This window comes from Crinia signifera, chromosome 19, assembly GCF_055691185.1.
Source record: "Crinia signifera chromosome 19, ASM5569118v1, whole genome shotgun sequence".
Taxonomy (NCBI): Eukaryota; Metazoa; Chordata; class Amphibia; order Anura; family Myobatrachidae; genus Crinia; species Crinia signifera.
In genome coordinates this window covers 137,970,232-137,992,413 of record NC_139226.1, presented here as the reverse complement: position 1 = coordinate 137,992,413, position 22,182 = coordinate 137,970,232, and the positions used below count along the sequence as shown (strand labels likewise).

General features: G+C 49.6%; 1 protein-coding gene and 1 long non-coding RNA gene across 10 annotated transcripts in view; one reads left to right on the top strand and one right to left on the bottom strand.

Annotated features, from left to right (window-relative positions):
* CASZ1 (castor zinc finger 1) overlaps positions 1 to 22,182 on the bottom strand; it is a 233,053-nt gene that overhangs the window by 74,903 nt on the left and 135,968 nt on the right. The window lies entirely within an intron of this gene.
* LOC146043073 (uncharacterized) overlaps positions 1 to 22,182 on the top strand; it is a 187,806-nt gene that overhangs the window by 101,145 nt on the left and 64,479 nt on the right. The window contains exon 4 of one of the 4 annotated variants that reach the window (XR_014464114.1): positions 13,323 to 13,539. The exons of the other annotated variants lie outside the window; for them this stretch is intronic. This is a non-coding gene — a long non-coding RNA (uncharacterized LOC146043073). Of the gene's footprint in view, positions 1 to 13,322; positions 13,540 to 22,182 lie in introns of those variants that run through there. 4 annotated transcript variants of the gene reach the window in all.

Sequence of the window (22,182 nt, the reverse complement as noted above, 5' to 3'; positions counted from 1 at the left end):
TGAATTATTTACCGCCATATGTTCCGGAGATCTGAGGAAAGCTTCCAGCTCTGAGAAGTGCACAATTACACAAGGAGGGCACATGTAAGGGAGAGGAGTGCGCCGCACAAACCATCCCAACATCTTACCTATGTCTGCTCTATAGAGCCTCTATTGTCTGGGCCTCAGCAAGGAGCCAAAACAAGTCACAGTGCAACAGCTGTCACACTTATTTACTATAATGTACAGGTACCGGCTGCGGTATATAAATGCCTAGTTAGGACCTGCCACAATTATCAAAGGTTTAGTTCTTATCATTACGACTCCTACAAATGTCCATAGAATATGTGGGCGTGGTGTGCATAGTGTCTGCCCGTGTCATATGTGGGCGTGGTGTGTATAGTGTCTGCACGTGTCATATGTGGGCGTGGTGTGTACAGTGTCTGCACGTGTCATATGTGGGCGTGGTGTGCATAGTGTCTGCCTGTGTCATATTTGGGAGTGGTGTGTATAGTGTCTGCCCGTGTCATATGTGGGCATGGTGTGTATAGTGTCTGCCCGTGTCATATGTGGGCGTGGTGTGAATAGTGTCTGCACGTGTCATATGTGGGCGTGGTGTGTATAGTGTCTGCCCGTGTCATATGTGGGTGTGGCGTGTATAGTGTCTGCCCGTGTCATATGTGGGCGTGGCGTGTATAGTGTCTGCCCGTGTCATATGTGGGCGTGGTGTGTATAGTGTCTGCACGTGTCATATGTGGGCGTGGTGTGTATAGTGTCTGCCCGTGTCATATGTGGGCGTGGTGTGTATAGTGTCTGCACGTGTCATATGTGGGCGTGGTGTGTATAGTGTCTGCCCGTGTCATATGTGGGCGTGGTGTGCATAGTGTCTGCCCGTTGTCATATTTGGGAGTGGTGTGTATAGTGTCTGCCTGTGTCATATGTGGGTGTGGTGTGTATAGTGTCTGCCCGTGTCATATGTGGGCGTGGTGTGCATAGTGTCTGCCTGTGTCATATGTGGGCGTGGTGTGTATAGTGTCTGCACGTGTCATATGTGGGTGTGGTGTGTATAGTGTCTGCCCGTGTCATATGTGGGCGTGGTGTGTATAGTGTCTGCACGTGTCATATGTGGGCGTGGTGTGTACAGTGTCTGCACGTGTCATATGTGGGCGTGGTGTGCATAGTGTCTGCCTGTGTCATATGTGGGCGTGGTGTGTATAGTGTCTGCACGTGTCATATGTGGGCATGGTGTGTATAGTGTCTGCCCGTGTCATATGTGGGCGTGGTGTATATGTTGTCTGTCTGTGTCATATGTGGGCGTGGCGTGTATAGTGTCTGCCCGTGTCATATGTGGGCGTGGTGTGTACAGTGTCTGCACGTGTCATATGTGGGTGTGGTGTGCATAGTGTCTGCCTGTGTCATATTTGGGAGTGGTGTGTATAGTGTCTGCCCGTGTCATATGTGGGCATGGTGTGTATAGTGTCTGCCCGTGTCATATGTGGGCGTGGTGTATATGTTGTCTGCCTGTGTCATATGTGGGCATGGTGTGTATACTCTTTGAAAAACCTCACATTGGAGCGAAACTAGTTAGAGGATCCTGGCACCCGTGGAGAGGAGTATTACTTTTTCCAGTGAAGTCCACCATTGTTGTCCCATACGCTTGTACTCACTGCCAATTCCACCAGAGACATCGATTACACAGGCGGCCACTACACGGACACCGAGTTCCAGCTCTGCTGTCACCATCAACTGTGCAGCGGGTGAGAGACGCAGCACAGTACGCCCCACGGACACACCGCACTAGCCGGAGGTGAGACCACCCACTGCAGCGGGTGAGAGACGCAGCACAGTATGCCCCACGGACACACCGCACTAGCCGGAGGTGAGACCCCCCACTGCAGCGGGTGAGAGACGCAGCACAGTATGCCCCAAGGACACACCGCACTAGCCGGAGGTGAGACCACCCACTGCAGCGGGTGAGAGACGCAGCACAGTACGCCCCAAGGACACACCGCACTAGCCGGAGGTGAGACCACCCACTGCAGCGGGTGAGAGACGCAGCACAGTACGCCCCAAGGACACACCGCACTAGCTGGAGGTGAGACCCCCCACTGCAGCGGGTGAGAGACGCAGCACAGTATGCCCCACGGACACACCGCACTAGCCGGAGGTGAGACCCCCCACTGCAGCGGGTGAGAGACGCAGCACAGTACGCCCCAAGGACACACCGCACTAGCCGGAGGTGAGACCACCCACTGCAGCGGGTGAGAGACGCAGCACAGTATGCCCCACGGACACACCGCACTAGCCGGAGGTGAGACCCCCCACTGCAGCGGGTGAGAGACGCAGCACAGTACGCCCTACGGACACACCGCACTAGCCGGAGGTGAGACCACCCATTGCTGAGGGTGAGAGACGCAGCAGTACCGGACTGACATCACACTGCTGGTTTTCAGGTGGTTCTCTTAAGGTACCCATAGACGGTCTGTTCCCGGACCGTCCGTTTTGTACTATGCGATGCGCGCTCCCGCGCATCACATAGTACGGTACAAAAAGTATGTGCTGCACATACTTTTTGTACTAGCTAAACATCGTATCGGATCGCATTGCATGCACTAGGCATGCACTAGGCATGCGATCCGATACGATGCATGCAAATTAAGACACAAACGGATCCGTTTAACGGACCGTGTATGGGTACCTTTACCCGGCAATTCATCTTGCATTCACCGCGAATTAGCAGGTAGCAGCACTGGGGGCAGTGAACACTTCACGAAATCGTCCCTCAGTCTCCCTGCTTCTTTCCATCTTGCTACAAAATATTTACTGGAGTCCGTGAGTACCACATATGTGGAAATATTATCCCTGCTAAATAACCAAATACACTTGGAGACCGAGTAGTTTATTGGCAACCTAGTGGACAATCTATATTCATATATTCACATATGGAATTTGAATAAATCCCGGGGACATTCATTTTTATCTTATATAATTTTTATGCATATATATTTCGTATTATTTATTTCTATGTATATTTTTGATCTTTTTTATTTATTTTCATTAATTATGTTATAGCTTGCATATAAACCAACAGAAATAGGTGGCCACCTAAATTATATGAGCATTGTCCATTATCCATCTAATATTCAATAATATTTTATATTGTGTGAAAATTATTTATTGTATTTTTTGATATGTTTTATAAATTAGATTTTTTTACAAATCATTAAATAATCATTTATTAAAAATTGTGTGGAACGGTGACTCAGCCATATTGCACTCTATATAGACAAAAGCGCAGACACTGGGATTTTTATCTCTCCGTGGTGTGTATAGTGTCTGCCCGTGTCATATGTGGGAGTGGTGTGTATAGTGTGTGCCGTGTCACATATGTGGGCGTGGTGTGTATAGTGTCTGCCCGTGTCACATATGTGGGTGTGGTGTGTAGTACCTGCCCGTGTAATATGTGGGCGTGGCATACTTAGTGGTACATTTAGCGACTACCTGTGTAATATGTGGGCGTGGCATATTTAGCGACTACCTGTGTAATATGTCGACGTGGCACATTTAGCGACTACCTGTGTAATACGTGGGTGTGGCATATTTAGGGACTACCTGTGTAATATGTGGGAGTGGCATATTTAGGGACTGCCTGTGTAATATGTGGGCGTGGCATATTTAGTGACTACCTGTGTAATATGTGGGTGTGGCATATTTAGCGACTACCTGTGTAATATGTGGGCGTGGCATATTTAGCGACTACCTGTGTAATATGTGGGTGTGCCATATTTAGCGACTACCTGTAATATGTGGGCGTGGCATATTTAGCGACTACCTGTGTAATATGTGGGTGTGGCATATTTAGCGACTACCTGTGTAATATGTGGGCATGGCATATTTAGCGACTACCTGTAATATGTGGGCGTGGCATATTTAGCGACTACCTGTGTAAAATCTGTGCATGTCCTGTTCTGCGGCAGCGGCGTTAGTGCGACAAGTAGGCGGTCATTAGGTTAACACTGGCCTAGTCAAAAAGCATTCCGTCGACCTCTACTGGTTGACACATGAAAAAGGTTGACATGAGTGTAATATTTTTTTTCCCATAAAAAGTCTTGTTGTTACTTTACCATCCAAATGGACGTGGAGATGGAATAGAATGGTGAGACGCCGAGCGAGGGGACGCAGCAATTATACCATGTCCATGTTGACAGACACCTAAAAATGTGAAAAAACTCAGGTCAACCTTTTGCTTGTGTCATCCTGTTGACCTTGTCTACCTAAGTCATGTCCACCTTTTTCATGTGTTGACCTATATCTTATATATATATATATTATCATCACCTGCTGGTAAGTAACATCAGTACATCTAAGTATCACTCATTCTGTATATCTTCTGGAGTCATAGCTACATACGCCGCACCTTCAATATTCCGTCTGGAGTCATGGCTACATACGTCGCGCCTTCATTATTCCTTCTAGAGTCATGGCTACATACGTCGCGCCTTCATTATTCCTTCTAGAGTCATGGCTACATACGTCGCGCCTTCATTATTCCTTCTAGAGTCATGGCTACATACGCCGCACCTTCATTATTCCTTCTAGAGTCATGGCTACATACGTCGCGCCTTCATTATTCCGTCTGGAGTCATGGCTACATACGTTGCGCCTTCATTATTCCTTCTGGAGTCATAGCTACATACGCCGCACCTTCATTATTCCTTCTGGAGTCATGGCTACATACGCCGCACCTTCATTATTCCTTCTAGAGTCATGGCTACATACGTCGCGCCTTCATTATTCCGTCTGGAGTCATGGCTACATACGTTGCGCCTTCATTATTCCTTCTGGAGTCATAGCTACATACGCCGCACCTTCATTATTCCTTCTAGAGTCATGGCTACATACGTCGCGCCTTCATTATTCCTTCTAGAGTCATGGCTACATACGCCGCGCCTTCATTATTCCGTCTGGAGTCATGGCTACATACGTTGCGCCTTCATTATTCCTTCTGGAGTCATAGCTACATACGCCGCACCTTCATTATTCCTTCTAGAGTCATGTGTTGACCTATATCTTATATATATATTATCATCACCTGCTGGTAAGTAACATCAGTACATCTAAGTATCACTCATTCTGTATATCTTCTGGAGTCATAGCTACATACGCCACACCTTCAATATTCCGTCTGGAGTCATGGCTACATACGTCGCACCTTCATTATTCCTTCTAGAGTCATGGCTACATACGCCGCACCTTCATTATTCCTTCTGGAGTCGGCTACATACGTCGCGCCTTCATTATTCCTTCTAGAGTCATGGCTACATATGTCGCGCCTTCATTATTCCTTCTGGAGTCATGGCTACATACGTCGCGCCTTCATTATTCCTTCTGGAGTCATGGCTACATACGTCGCGCCTTCATTATTCCTTCTAGAGTCATGGCTACATACGCCGCACCTTCATTATTCCTTCTGGAGTCATGGCTACATACGTCGCGCCTTCATTATTCCTTCTAGAGTCATGGCTACATACGCCGCACCTTCATTATTCCTTCTGGAGTCATGGCTACATACGTCATGCCTTCATTATTCCTTCTAGAGTCATGGCTACATACGTCGCGCCTTCATTATTCCGTCTGGAGTCATGGCTACATACGTTGCGCCTTCATTATTCCTTCTGGAGTCATAGCTACATACGCTGCACCTTCATTATTCCTTCTAGAGTCATGTGTTGACCTATATCTTATATATATATATATATATATAATTATCATCACCTGCTGGTAAGTAACATCAGTACATCTAAGTATCACTCATTCTGTATATCTTCTGGAGTCATAGCTACATACGCCGCACCTTCATTATTCCTTCTGGAGTCATGGCTACATACGCCGCGCCTTCAATATTCCGTCTGGAGTCATGGCTACATACGTCGCGCCTTCATTATTCCTTCTAGAGTCATGGCTACATACGTCGCGCCTTCATTATTCCTTCTAGAGTCATGGCTACATACGCCGCGCCTTCATTATTCCTTCTAGAGTCATGGCTACATACGTCGCGCCTTCATTATTCCTTCTAGAGTCATGGCTACATACGCCGCACCTTCATTATTCCTTCTAGAGTCATGGCTACATACGTCGCGCCTTCATTATTCCGTCTGGAGTCATGGCTACATACGTTGCGCCTTCATTATTCCTTCTGGAGTCATAGCTACATACGCCGCACCTTCATTATTCCTTCTAGAGTCATGGCTACATACGTCGCGCCTTCATTATTCCTTCTAGAGTCATGGCTACATACGCCGCGCCTTCATTATTCCGTCTGGAGTCATGGCTACATACGTTGCGCCTTCATTATTCCTTCTGGAGTCATAGCTACATCCGCCGCACCTTCATTATTCCTTCTAGAGTCATGTGTTGACCTATATCTTATATATATATTATCATCACCTGCTGGTAAGTAACATCAGTACATCTAAGTATCACTCATTCTGTATATCTTCTGGAGTCATAGCTACATACGCCACACCTTCAATATTCCGTCTGGAGTCATGGCTACATACGTCGCGCCTTCATTATTCCTTCTAGAGTCATGGCTACATACGCCGCACCTTCATTATTCCTTCTGGAGTCGGCTACATACGTCGCGCCTTCATTATTCCTTCTAGAGTCATGGCTACATATGTCGCGCCTTCATTATTCCTTCTGGAGTCATGGCTACATACGTCGCGCCTTCATTATTCCTTCTGGAGTCATGGCTACATACGTCGCGCCTTCATTATTCCTTCTAGAGTCATGGCTACATACGCCGCACCTTCATTATTCCTTCTGGAGTCATGGCTACATACGTCGCGCCTTCATTATTCCTTCTAGAGTCATGGCTACATACGCCGCACCTTCATTATTCCTTCTGGAGTCATGGCTACATACGTCATGCCTTCATTATTCCTTCTAGAGTCATGGCTACATACGTCGCGCCTTCATTATTCCGTCTGGAGTCATGGCTACATACGTTGCGCCTTCATTATTCCTTCTGGAGTCATAGCTACATACGCTGCACCTTCATTATTCCTTCTAGAGTCATGTGTTGACCTATATCTTATATATATATATATATATATATAATTATCATCACCTGCTGGTAAGTAACATCAGTACATCTAAGTATCACTCATTCTGTATATCTTCTGGAGTCATAGTCACATACGCCGCACCTTCATTATTCCTTCTGGAGTCATGGCTACATACGTCACGCCTTCATTATTCCTTCTGGAGTCATGGCTACATACGTCGCACCTTCATTATTCCTTCTAGAGTCATGGCTACATGCGTCGCGCCTTCATTAGTCCTTCTAGAGTCATGGCTACATACGTCGCGCCTTCATTATTCCTTCTAGAGTCATGGCTACATGCGTCGCGCCTTCATTATTCCTTCTAGAGTCATGGCTACATACGTCGCGCCTTCATTATTCCTTCTAGAGTCATGGCTACATACGTCGCGCCTTCATTATTCCTTCTGGAGTCATGGCTACATACGCCGCACCTTCATTATTCCTTCTAGAGTCATGGCTACATACGTCGCGCCTTCATTATTCCTTCTAGAGTCATGGCTACATACGTCGCGCCTTCATTATTCCTTCTAGAGTCATGGCTACATACGTCGCGCCTTCATTATTCCTTCTGGAGTCATGGCTACATACGTTGCGCCTTCATTATTCCTTCTAGAGTCATGGCTACATATGTCGCGCCTTCATTATTCCTTCTAGAGTCATGGCTACATACGCCGCACCTTCATTATTCCGTCTGGAGTCATGGCTTCATACGTCGCGTCTCCATTATTCCTTCTGGAGTCATGGTTACATACCCTGCACCTTCATTATTCCTTCTGGACTCATAGCTACATACGCCGCACCTTCATTATTCCTTCTAGAGTCATGGCTACATACGCCGCACCTTCATTATTCCGTCTGGAGTCATGGCTTCATACGTCGCGCCTCCATTATTCCTTCTGGAGTCATGGTTACATACGCTGCACCTTCATTATTCCTTCTGGAGTCATAGCTACATACGCCGCACCTTCATTATTCCTTCTGGAGTCATGGCTACATACGTCGCGCCTTCATTATTCCTTCTAGAGTCATGGCTACATACGCCGCGCCTTCATTATTCCTTCTAGAGTCATGGCTACAAACGTTGCGTCTTCTCATGGTTACTTCTGGGGTGACATGTAAATACACCTGTAGCAATGTTAGCTGCACTCAGCCTTTGCACTAAATAGCTGCATACAGGATGTCACTGCAGGGGGGATGATGACCAATGGCGGCTGAAAGATGTCATCTTTGAAGTGCGAATAATGACCTCATCAGTTTTCAGAATGATTGCTCTGATTCTGGTGCCACACATATAGTTACAGCTGGCATAACCCAGAACAGTATACAGTACATCTACTGCTCACTCAGGACTCATTATTGTCAGAACACACTGAGACGCACAGTCTGAAGTTTGCTGCAGTGAGTTGTGTGTACTGGACACTGCAGCATATTACATTATCGGGTAATTTATGATGACTTTACATAGCTATTAAACCATGCACGCTGTCATCCGGTCATTCTGCCCTAGCAGGTCTCAAGGGCCCAATGAATTTCCCCACTAGACTGATAACGAGATTGGACCTGGTTGGAATTTGATCAGGCGTAGCACTTGCCTACTGCTGGTTCACTTCGGTGAAGTCCCAGGATGTCACTGTGTGTGGCCGGAGATGGCAGAACAGGTAGCAGAAGGCTAGGAGGTCAGAGAAAGTAATACGTAGCACTGCCTGCTGACAACCTTGTGTGCTCTCCCTACAGTGACCCACTGCGGAAGTCCCCACGTTTACACGTCCCTATTTTCTCTATGGTGTAAGCTCCTTTGCAGCAGTTTTGTCAGATTTTGTTTTCTTTCTGCTCGCGAGTCTTTCAGCTGCAGCTTATCAGTGATGCAAGTAGAATAACGCCAATTTACTGAGAATGCGTAATCCTAAAATCAGATTGGGGGATTTTATGAGGCAATATGACCTTGCATATGTCTCCATTAAAGCTATAGAAACCTGTTCCTGTATGCTGTGTTCCCAGTACATATTTAGACAGATAACACTAATTGCACTTGACATGTCCTCTTAAGGATGGACTCCCTCCTCCCCCTTCTCCTCGCTACAGTCACAGCAGTAAGTGAGATCTGCAACTGCTGTACACACAGCAAATCACCAACTATATGCACACTCACCCAATCACACAGCACACTCACACCATCATACGGCAGAACATCTGCACAGCACTCACACCGTCACACAGCACACTCACACCATCACACAGCGCACTCACACCATCATACGGCTGAACATCTGCACAGCACTCACACCATCATACGGCAGAACATCTGCACAGCACTCACACCGTCACACAGCAAACCACCAACTATATGCACACTCACACCATCATACGGCAGAACATCTGCACAGCACACTCACACCATCATACAGCACACTCACACCATCATACGGCAGAACATCTGCACAGCACTCACACAGCGCACTCACACCATCATACGGCAGAACATCTGCACAGCACACTCACACCATCATACGGCAGAACATCTGCACAGCACTCACCCCATCACACAGCGCACTCACACCATCATACGGCAGAACATCTGCACAGCACACTCACACCATCATACGGCAGAACATCTGCACAGCACTCACCCCATCACCAACTATATGCACACTCACACCATCATACGGCAGAACATCTGCACAGCACACTCACACCGTCACACAGCGCACTCACACCATCATACGGCAGAACATCTGCACAGCACTCACCCCATCACACAGCACACTCACACCATCATACAGCAGAACATCTGCACAGCACATTCACACCATCGTACAGCAGACCATCTACACCAGTGATTTTCAACCTTTTTACCTTGCGGCACACTAAATAAGATTTTAAAATTGCCAAGGCACACCATGAGATCCCCACAGGGCAAAACACATTGGCCCCCACAGGAAAAAACCAAACCTCTTGCCCCCCATATAAAAAAACAATCACACTGGTCCCCACAGGTAACACAAATAAAATACATTGGCCCTTTAAATGAAAAGAAGAGACCAGTAAATAACACTTGAACTGGTGGTGGATGTAAACTAGTTTGGGCATCTCTAGATCTGGGGGCACACTTGAGAACAGCTCAAGGCACACTAGTGTGCCACGCCACAGTGGTTGAAAAACACTGATCTACACAGCACTTACACCATCATACAGCACACTCACACCATCATATAGCAGAACATCTGCACAGCACTCACACCGTCATACGGCAGAACATCTACACAGCACACTCACACCATCATACAGCAGAACATCTACACAGCACACTCACACCATCATATGGCAGAACATCTACACAGCACACTCACACTGTCACACAGCAGAACATCTGCACAGCACACTCACACCATCATACAGCAGAACATCAACACAGCACTCACACCATCACACAGCAGAACATCTGCACAGCACACTCACACCATCATACAGCACACTCACACCATCATACAGCAGAACATCTGCACAGCACTCACACCATCATACAGCACACTCACACCATCATACGGCAGAACATCTACACAGCACACTCACACCATCATACAGCAGAACATCTACACAGCACTCACACCGTCACACAGCAGAACATCTGCACAGCACACACACCGTCACACAGTGAAACCTCTTATAGAGCACACTCACACCATCACAACGAATACTGTGAAAATTCACTAAAGCCCCCCACACACGAGCTGATAAACTTTGCCACTAATAGTTATTGATCTCAGCAGTAATCATGGGTGAACGATAAAGTGTATACGCACTGAATGCTATGGTTCAGTGACATCACTGGGTCCCCACTGCCAGCGTGCCTCATTGATGATATAGTCAACATTGGGCATGATAACAATAATGAACGATATTATAATCAATATAGCCCAGAATGGCCATCATTTATAATACCGCATGGTGTGCTTGGGGTGTAAATCTGGTACACACTATGCGATTTTATGCACAATAACTATATCGTTAACTATATTATCGTGCATCGTTTAGTGTGTACCCACTGGTTGTTAATGATCCCACCTGTCTGACAATTTGGGAAGAGACTGCATGTTCGGTGGGGGTCCCGGTCCTAGTGATGTCTCTGGACGATATCGGCGATGCCCACCCAGCTTTATACTATGCATTCCCATCATCAGAGCATAAGAAAACCACAGACATGGAGTATTGAATCGCCGGGACCTGAAGCACTGACACTGCGCACAGGTCTACCACACGGATGGCACTGATTAGGCACTGGGACCATCTGGTTAGTATATTCTAGGCGCAGCCAGTGAGATATACAGATTGTGGCCCTTATCCAGATCTGATCGCAGCACAAATTTGTTCTCAAAATGGGCAAAACCATGTGCACTGCAGGTGGGGCAGATGTAACATGTGCAGAGAAAGTTAGATTTGGGTGAGTTATTTTGTTTCTGTGCAGGGTAAATACTGGCTGCATAATTTTTACACTGCAAATTAGATTTCAGTTTCAACACACCCCACTCAAATGTAACTCTCTCTGCCCCACCTACAGCGCACATGGTTTTGCCCATTTTGAGAACAAATTTGTACTGCGATCAGATCTGAATAAGGGCCTGTGTCCGATTCTCTGCTGCCTGTCATACACGGTGCTACACAGATGCATGTTTGCAAATAAATACACTGTCACAAATCGGCACCGCAGCCGTCTATAGATCATCACGTTCATAAGCAAACAAAAAAATCAGGTGGACAATAAATAGTAATAATTTACTTAAAAAGAGGATACAACATGTAAAGCTGGAAGTACTTGGTGTGTCTGTGAATCCACACCAAAAATGATGTTAGGATATCTAGCAGACCATAAGCCACAAACTATATTTCAATAAAGGTCCAGCGCTTCATAAAAGGAGCGCACAATTTCTATGCCCCCTGGGCGGTTGTACTATGGGGGAGCACTAATGATGGGTTGTTGGGAGGTGTTGGGCTGCTTGGTGAAGTGCACCAACAAGTTAAACACAATGATGAATACGATATAAGGTGTCCCCATGCGTTATACCGGAGCAGTTACCTCCTGATGTGTCAGAGATTGTCCCACCGCTGCAGGGCTCCACCCAGTCTTATTTCTAGTTAGAGGATGACGTAACACCTGGAACACTGGGGCAGATGTGCTAAGCCTGGAGAAAAGAGAAACTGGAGATAAGGCACCAGCCAATCAGCTGTGTTTGAAAAGACAGTTGGGAGCCGATTGGCTGGTGCCTTATCTCCTTTCACTTTATCTCCAGTTTATCTCTGGTGGTATACATATGGTATATAGTGGTATAGAGTGCTCACTCTAGGATTGTGTTAGGGCAGGGCGCTGACCACTGGGCAGGGCATTTTTTTCAATCGGGAGGGAACATTTTATATTATTCACAACAACAACAACAACTAGGATTACACCCAATAAACATGGTCATACTCTGCAATGCCCATTACATATTGTTGTAATGACAATTACACATTATACCACACACCATAATACCAATTACACATTATGACACACACCAAAAGTTCTCAGCAGCATGTCAGCGCGGAGGGGGGCAGCGTAAGGTGCACAGTTCCGCAGAGTATAAAGTCTGCAGAACTGTGCACCTGTGTAACGCGGCCTGTACCGCCGCGAGACGCGCTCATACCGACACCTGATGTCCCCTCATGGTCAATGTAAGACATACACGATATGAGAGAACAATGTCCCCAAACTATGAGCTCTGCGGGATGTATCACACTTCCCACTGCTAGCGATACCCATAGCTCAGTCCAGGACCGCGAGAGTGCACATTACTGCAGATACACTGGGCAGTCATCATCATCATTTCCAGGACCAACAGGGTTTCCTCTCTGTATCCCCTTCATTAGAGAGTGCTGCACAATTAATATACTCCTGTGACGCCCTCACCTGAGATAGGCAGACCATCGCACCAGTGCACATACATGTAACACGGGCCGGGCCCACACTAATCACCTGGACATGTCACCACATAACTCCTGTACAGGGGCCCAGGCAGAAACACTAAAGTTTAGGGATGGATGGCACCATTACAGCCGTCCCCTGTCAAAGACACACTGCCACTAACTCTCAGCCTTTCTTCCCTGCTACCCCCTTCTTTTTTTTTTTTTTTTCCAGCCAAGCAACTGTGCATTTATTAATTCATGAGGCACTAATTAGTTCTTTGTTTAATTTTGTGTTAAACAGACTGACCGGAATGATAACGACTTGCAGCGCTGCGTTGCGGTCCCAAACCGCCCCTCTTTTCTGACAACAAGGGAGCGCAGCGCGACTGCCGTGATGAACCCAAATTCCCTCTTCAGTTGCACTTCATTAAGTCAAAATGTGACAAGAAGCTTAGAGAGCAACTTTCAGATCCGATCGCACATAACAATTGGGGAGTGAAGTTCTCCAAGAGGATGCTGGGGAGACAGCGAACGTACTGGCTGTCTCCTAACCCCTCCAACGCAGAAGGAAAGAGAAATAAGGACATGATTAAAAGGGATAGCGCAACCTTTTCTGCACATCCTGCACTATTATCCCAGTCCTAAGGCCTGCCATTACACACTCCCTATGTACAGGGCACGTTCCCACGGCCGGCTGTTAGTGAATGTTAAAGAGGTGTAGGTTCCTTAGCCATCTGATGTAAGTGACAGCAGAGACGCCTCTCTGGAATTACCGCGATTGGGAAGCCATATTGACCGCTTGATGTACAGACGTGCTTCTAGGATGTCTGACTTCACAGTGTACACACAAGTCAGAGCTGCTCAGAGGAGACAGCACAAAGCATTGTGAATACGTGAGTGTACATTCCCTGCTCTGCCCCAGCATTGTGTCAGTCAGGGGGTGTTATATGGGGTACCAGGACCTTAGCTGGGGCTTCTGTGGTATATTGGGATGGGGGCCCCCTACACTGCAGGCCTGATGCTGGTACCTATAGGGAAGATCCACGTTTCTTCTAACAGATTTAATTTGCAGACTGTCCCAGACCTTTGTCCTTACACCCATGCTCTATAAATGCAGCACCCGCCCTCCATCTGCCCCATAGGATGTCATCTACCGGTTCCGTCTCCGGCTGACCACAGAGCGGGTGGCTGATAGCTGGTGGGCTACATCCAGTTATAACGTGGCAAATCCAGACTTCTCCCCCTATCTGCAGCAATTATCACACCACAGACACAGGTGCATGTCTGACCGGGAGGAGGTCTCCAGCACCATCAGTGCCCAGCAACACTCCCATTACCATGGTGCACGACCTCGCCAAATAATGCGCCCCTACATTCTAGTAGACTATGGTTGCAGCAGAACCCCCTCTGTACTGGCCTGCACACTATGGGGGTTATTCTAGTTCATTCTTTCTGACAAAATCCTTCTTAGATAGACAAAACCATGTGCACTGCAGGTGGGGCAGATGTAACATGTGCAGAGAGAATTAGATTTGGGTGCGGTTTTACTTCAAAGTGAGATCTATATTGCAGTGTAAAATAAAGCAGCCAGTATTTTCCCTGCACAGAAACAAAAAAACTCATCCAAATCTAATTCTCTCTGCACATGTTACATCTGCCCCACCTGCAGTGCACATGGTTTTGTCCATCTAAGAAGGATTTTGTCAGAAAGAATGAACTAGAATAAACCCCTATGTAACAAGGAACCGTCACCTCGGGCAGCTGTTTCCCACATGCCAGGATTACTGGAGCAACTTCTTACTATACTGAAGCTCTGTACACACGGGGAGATATGAGCCAGTATCGCTATCTACATGGTTGGTTTAAGGTACACAGGGCGATAAATCGGTAGGAGCGCGCTCACGCAGCCAGACCTTAATGATCCTGTGATTTTTACTTTTCAGCGGTAACTGTGGATCCGCCGGAAAAATGGTACACTGTGCGATATGGGCGCTGGATATGGGCGCTGTGCGATATGGTACACTGTGCGATACGGACGCTGAGCGATATGATACACTCTGAGCGATATGGTACACTCTGAGCGATATGGTACACTCTGAGCGATATGGTACACTCTGAGCGATATGGTACACTCTGAGCGATATGGTACACTCTGAGCGATATGGTACACACTCTGCGATACGGTACACTCTGCGATACGGTACACTCTGCGATGCGGTACACTCTGCGATGCGGTACACTCTGCGATGCGGTACACTCTGCGATGCGGTACACTCTGCGATGCGGTACACTCTGCGATACGGTACACTCTGCGATATGGGCGCTAAGCAATAATAAGCCAAATCACTCAGCGACCATATTGCATACTGATCAGATATCGGGTAACATCGCTGCTCTGCTTAAATCATTGCTTTCCGTTTAAAGCTTTTTTATGTAACTGATATAATTGATGTGCTGCTATAAGCGCCCGCCACGGATGTGTACGTAACGTTTTATCCCTAATCTAGGCATCACAACCACCATCCCCGCAGTGACGATTGTGCCGTCCCCCGCCCGGCACACCACAGCACTAGTCCTCTCACAGCAGTCCCACATCACATTTTAGCAGCGGCTGGCTTGCTTTAGCTAATTTGCTGTCAGACTGCCTAAGCAAACCAATTAAAACTAATCATTAATTATAAAAGTAGAAAGCGAGCAGGGGGAAAAGTGGGCAAACGAGTTAAGGGAGAGAGGTTGGTACACAGGTACCACGCAACAACGATGCACAGAAACCTCTATGGTGGAGCAACAGCGGGAACACCAGCCACACTGGCAGTGAAAGTGTTAAAACAACGTTCCCCTCTAAGTGACCTTGGAGGAATGTAACCAAATTATAGCACTTAGCATATTTCAGCTAGATCTGCCTTAGAAAATTCAATTACCAGTTTATAGGGTGATCGGTTTCATTTCTTGGTAAACTTTGCTTTTCAAGCTTAACTTTTAACCACAGGACACGTATGGCGAGAAGAGCAGCGTCTGCCCGGTAATCCGGCGTGTTACCTGATTGATGGACAAGTCGGCACTTAGAAATGATGGAATATTGTAATGAAGATGAGTTCCCCCCAATGCAGATGGTTTCTCCATTCGTCCGCGAACGACGCGGTTTGTAGGGAGCCGCACAATGCCGACTTCTTTATTGTAAGTTATGCTGCTCCCCGAAGTGAGCGAGACAGGCAGAAAGGGGCAGCTGTCAGAGAGTTCAGCATCTCCCCCAAAACGCACCCCTTCCCCAGCCTGACTCCTGCAGCCACCGAGCTTGGCTCCTTTTGTAAAGTCCAGGACCCCGAGAGCCCCATGAATCGCTGGGGGGACGGGCGACATGGTTTAATGTCATGGAAACCAGGCCCTTCCTCAAAAAATATCCGTATCCCTTGCTGCCTTTCAGGAGCTGTCAAGAGACTGTGTGATTGTCACACGACCCACAGCCCAGCCGTGACAAAGCCAATTTTCTGCCTCATACTTGATTGATTAAAAAACTTTTTAGCAAAACCATGTTAAAAGACAAAAAAGGAAAAAACAAGGGAGAAAACAAGAAAAGAAAGTGACACAGAGGGGTGGTGAGGCCTAGGGCAAAGGCCTAACAGGAATGTTCCCTAGGCAATAAGCCCCGGGGTGACTGTCAGCACAGCATTACACACCAGACGCACTGAACACAATGGTGATTACGATAATGATGAAGTAGGTAACAGAGGAAGAAATGAAGGTGACAAGTTAGAACTCAACATCTTTTCTTCTCGCAGGAAACAAAACCCCTGCAAGCGGTGGCGCTCTGTCGGGCGCTGGAAAACGGTGTTCTGCGTATAAAGGGGAACACACGGGGGAGGCTCGGATGTGGGCTTGCTCAGGGGAAAGAGGGGCACGCAGGGGCTGTGAGAAGATGATTCCACTGTGACAGGACACAGCAAGGAACGTGCCGCAGTGCTGAAAGGAGGCTCATGTAACTCGGACGTCTGCAGGGAAACAACAATAGCCGAGTGCTCTCTGTGAGTGAGGGTTCAGCAGAAGGAGTAACGATGTGTCTACCCATTGCTGATTACCAGCTCACACCATCCGCATCTTCCTCTCTGTGCAATACTACATAGCTCTGTCCCATATACATCTCACCCAATGTGCATCGACCCTGTGCCTATCTTCCCACACACCAGCCCTGCGCGCATCTCTCAACGTGCCTTACACCTGCCCCACACACAACCCACCGCACACCTACCCCAAATGCATCCAACCCCACACACCCGCCTTACACCCATTCCACTGCACACCCGCCCTGTGCGCATCTCTCCACCCGCTGCACATCTGCCCTACATGGATCCCGCCGCACACCTACCCCAACATACCCGTTCCAAATGCATCCAACCCCACACACACCCGCTATACACCCATTCCACTGCACACCTACCCTGTGCGCATCTCTCCACCCCGCTGCATACCTGCCCTACACGCATCCCACCGCACACCTACCCCAACACCCCTGCCCCAAAATGCATCCAACCCCACACACACCCGCTTTACACTCATTCCACTGCACACCCCAGCCTTGTGCAAATCTCTCCACCCGCTGCACACCTACCCCAACACACCTGCCCCAAATGCATCCAACCCCACACACCCGCCTTACACCCATTCCACTGCACACCCGCCCTTCACGCATCTCCACACACCAGCCCTACACGCATCTCTCCACCCGCTGCACACCTACCCTACACGCATCCCACCGCACACCTACCCCAACACACCCGATCCAAATGCATCCAACCCCACACACCCGCCTTACACCCATTCCACTGCACACCCGCCCTTCACGCATCTCCACACACCAGCCCTACACGCATCTCTCCACCCGCTGCACACCTGCCCTACACGCATCCCACCGCACACCTACCCCAACACACCCGATCCAAATGCATCCAACCCCACACACACCCGCTATACACCCATTCCACTGCACACCTACCCTGTGCGCATCTCTCCACCCCGCTGCATACCTGCCCTACACGCATCCCACCGCACACCTACCCCAACACCCCTGCCCCAAAATGCATCCAACCCCACACACACCCGCTTTACACTCATTCCACTGCACACCCCAGCCTTGTGCAAATCTCTCCACCCGCTGCACACCTACCCCAACACACCTGCCCCAAATGAATCCAACCCCACACACCCGCCTTACACCCATTCCACTGCACACCCGCCCTTCACGCATCTCCACACACCAGCCCTACACGCATCTCTCCACCCGCTGCACACCTACCCTACACGCATCCCACCGCACACCTACCCCAACACACCCGATCCAAATGCATCCAACCCCACACACCCGCCTTACACCCATTCCACTGCACACCCGCCCTTCACGCATCTCACCATACATCTTCCCCATGTCCATCAGCCCTGCTTGCTGCATCTGATTACATCCAGGATGATTAGGGCAACATCCCTTGTCCCCTTCCCACCCTCCTCTAGACTATTTGTATAAAGAAATAAGCAAATTCTACCAATAAGAGAAAACGATAGAAACGTGCCCACCGCACTCATCACCCAATTCTGGGGCCCTGTAACTTCCTCTCCAATGTTGGACAGTCACACTGCCCTGCCCAAAATAGCCATAGGAACAAACAGAAAACTGATAGGACATTAGGCTCATCAGTGACGGCTATCTGGCAGCGGAAAGAGAAGACGCAACACAATGTTACTGAAAATAAAAGCACATTTTATGGTTTCGTTACCTCATTATAAATGAGTTTGTGGTAGAAAATTACAGATATCAGCTCGTTTATATTTTTTTTTATTTTCTCTAAAAGGAAGCCCTATTGATTAAATGCATATTATATGGTTTCTAAGGAGAAAAAATTACAAGTTGAATATTTATAAGATTGATTTCATTTTCTTTGTTCATCCAGGGGGGGAGGGGACTTTCTGCAGATTGTATAGCTGAATCCCCAAAGCTGCGGTAGGTGCTGTCCACCGCAGAGGTGCCACCACCTTCCGCACCCCTGTAATCACAATATTATTAATATCGGATAATTCGAAGGCGGCAGCTGCCACTATCACTGACTTCTAACATCCCGAGTCACCGCGGGTCTGGCAGCTATATCTGCAGATGTATGAGTGTCATTTCAATCGATATTTACTGATGCTTATAAATAACATGACAAGGCTCCCGGTTAAACCATCAGGGCATGGGCAGAAGCTCTTAGCAGGAAGAGAGGAGGAGGGGGAGGAGGGTGGCGTTGTGGTGACAACATGTGGGGATTGCACCTTGGGAGCAGGGTACAAGGAGATTCTCCTCCCTAATTATGTAACTGCAGCTCACAGAGAAGCATTTGCCGCTAACCTGTGTTGAACTTGTGGCAGTTAGGGGCAGTCCTGAGAACCTCATTAATACTTCCATGATAGTCCTCAGACACTTGTGGCTGTTCTCCGCAGGGGGCCCCTTCCTGAAGGAGAATCTGTTCCCAGTCCCCACAGTGAGGGGATTTCATTATTCTTCCGTGCTTCAGGGGTGGTCCTGTGGCTGACCCCGTCACTTCCACTTACTTTCACTCTGCGTCTGTGTACAGTGCCCGCATGCTACGCGCAGGTCTCTGCCACCATCCCTGTTGTCTGCTCAGCTGTGGTTAATCCGCTGCTACAAACCAGACGATTCTGCGAATATGTATTAGATTATCAAGTGCTGCCCGCTGTCTCTGTACTGTGCGGCTAATCCTAATCCCATCTGACTCCTATTAGCCTGTCGCACAGCTGCGCAGCGCCGTGCACACTTCTCCACAATTACTGTCATTTGCTCTTTCTGGATATATATTTTATTTAAATACAATCCTGTTATTTGCTGCTGTGCGATCACTGGCGCGGCAGAGAGTACAGAGCCCGGGTACACAGCGTGGTCACTAGAACACGATACGCATGGGAATTCTGTTCCAGACCCGTGGGGCATCACCATGGCTGAGGGCAGGTAGGGCCTCATTCAGGTTGGATCGGAAAGGAACAAATTCGGCCTCATTCCGATGGTGGTGGTGGTGGTGGGGAGGGGGTTCTGCGTATGCACAGATCTGCAGACCCCTGGTGCAAGTGCCTTTGCCAAGGCATTCACATGGGTAGCGAGGCGGGCAGTGTGCAGGGGAAGACACTGGGCGTTCCTGGCTCAGGGCAAACGGGCGACGTAGCATGATGTCAGCGCTCACCCCGTCTTTGGCGATCAGCGGCTGAAATAAAAGTCAGTCCAGTGAGAAATCATTTGCTGGTCGGCCGCATGCGGGGGGAAGTTTTCTCGGACTCGCTAAGCAGCGAAAGAACACTGCTTAGTGAGTGGGTCTGAATCAGGCCCAAGTTACATGTGTCACAGGCTTGTCCCCCGTCACTTACACCTCCGCCTCCCTGTCCCCCGTCACTTACACCTCCGCCTCCCTGTCCACCGTCACTTACACCTCCGCCTCCCTGTCCCCCGTCACTTACACCTCCGCCTCCCTGTCCACCGTCACTTACACCTCCGCCTCCCTGTCCCCCGTCACTTACACCTCCGCCTCCCTGTCCCCCGTCACTTACACCTCCGCCTCCCTGTCCACCGTCACTTACACCTCCGCCTCCCTGTCCACCGTCACTTACACCTCCGCCTCCCTGTCCACCGTCACTTACACCTCCGCCTCCCTGTCCCCCGTCACTTACACCTCCGCCTCCCTGTCCACCGTCACTTACACCTCCGCCTCCCTGTCCCCCGTCACTTACACCTCCGCCTCCCTGTCCCCCGTCACTTACACCTCCGCCTCCCTGTCCACCGTCACTTACACCTCCGCCTCCCTGTCCCCCGTCACTTACACCTCCGCCTCCCTGTCCACCGTCACTTACACCTCCGCCTCCCTGTCCCCCGTCACTTACACCTCCGCCTCCCTGTCCCCCGTCACTTACACCTCCGCCTCCCTGTCCACCGTCACTTACACCTCCGCCTCCCTGTCCACCGTCACTTACACCTCCGCCTCCCTGTCCCCCGTCACTTACACCTCCGCCTCCCTGTCCCCCGTCACTTACACCTCCGCCTCCCTGTCCACCGTCACTTACACCTCCGCCTCCCTGTCCCCCGTCACTTACACCTCCGCCTCCCTGTCCCCCGTCACTTACACCTCCGCCTCCCTGTCCACCGTCACTTACACCTCCGCCTCCCTGTCCCCCGTCACTTACACCTCCGCCTCCCTGTCCCCCGTCACTTACACCTCCGCCTCCCTGTCCCCCGTCACTTACACCTCCGCCTCCCTGTCCACCGTCACTTACACCTCCGCCTCCCTGTCCACCGTCACTTACACCTCCGCCTCCCTGTCCACCGTCACTTACACCTCCGCCTCCCTGTCCCCCGTCACTTACACCTCCGCCTCCCTGTCCACCGTCACTTACACCTCCGCCTCCCTGTCCCCCGTCACTTACACCTCCGCCTCCCTGTCCCCCGTCACTTACACCTCCGCCTCCCTGTCCCCCGTCACTTACACCTCCGCCTCCCTGTCCCCCGTCACTTACACCTCCGCCTCCCTGTCCCCCGTCACTTACACCTCCGCCTCCCTGTCCCCCGTCACTTACACCTCCGCCTCCCTGTCCCCCGTCACTTACACCTCCGCCTCCCTGTCCCCCGTCACTTACACCTCCGCCTCCCTGTCCACCGTCACTTACACCTCCGCCTCCCTGTCCCCCGTCACTTACACCTCCGCCTCCCTGTCCCCCGTCACTTACACCTCCGCCTCCCTGTCCCCCGTCACTTACACCTCCGCCTCCCTGTCCCCCGTCACTTACACCTCCGCCTCCCTGTCCACCGTCACTTACACCTCCGCCTCCCTGTCCCCCGTCACTTACACCTCCGCCTCCCTGTCCCCCGTCACTTACACCTCCGCCTCCCTGTCCACCGTCACTTACACCTCCGCCTCCCTGTCCACCGTCACTTACACCTCCGCCTCCCTGTCCACCGTCACTTACACCTCCGCCTCCCTGTCCCCCGTCACTTACACCTCCGCCTCCCTGTCCCTCCGTCACTTACACCTCCGCCTCCCTGTCCACCGTCACTTACACCTCCGCCTCCCTGTCCCCCGTCACTTACACCTCCGCCTCCCTGTCCACCGTCACTTACACCTCCGCCTCCCTGTCCC